The sequence below is a fragment of the Eimeria mitis genome, genomic scaffold, assembly GCF_000499745.2.
Source record: "Eimeria mitis Houghton genomic scaffold, Emh_scaff6620, whole genome shotgun sequence".
Lineage (NCBI taxonomy): Eukaryota > Apicomplexa > Conoidasida > Eucoccidiorida > Eimeriidae > Eimeria > Eimeria mitis.
Window position 1 is genome coordinate 2,305 of NW_013574757.1, and position 639 is coordinate 2,943.

The following is a 639-nucleotide window of genomic DNA, read 5'->3' on the forward strand; positions in this document are numbered from 1 at the left end:
GCAAGCGAAGGCTAGGGTTGTACTTGCATGCATGCGTTTGCTTCTATATTATAAAAAAAAATAAAAAAAAAAAATAAATAAATAAATAAATAAAATAAATAAATAAATAAATATATAAAAGTATATATATATATCTAAGTTTAATATGTCGGTGGTTGTCTGCATGCATATGCTGCCCCTATAAGTGCATGCATATATACTCAGCTCTCTCCCTGCATGCATTTATTTGGGGCTTTTATGCATGCATGCATGCATGCATGCATGTATATATATCGGGCTTGATTTGTTTGCATGCATTTGTTTGCATGCATGCAAATGCATGCATTTATTTGGGGCTTTATCTCCATACATGCATGCAGCAACTGCATGCATGCATGCATGCATGCATGCAGCAACTGCATGCATGCAACTGCATGCATGCACTCAACCGCATGCAACAGCATGCATCCATGCATGCATGCATGCATGCATAAAAGAGCTGCATGCATGCATGCATGCATGCATAGAAGAGTTGCATGCATACCTCTGCATGCATCAAAACGAATACAGCAGCTCCAAGCCTGCAACTACATGCATCTGCATGCATGCATGCATGCATAAACTTTATAAATTAAGCCGCAGCTGCTTGTAAGCCTCTAA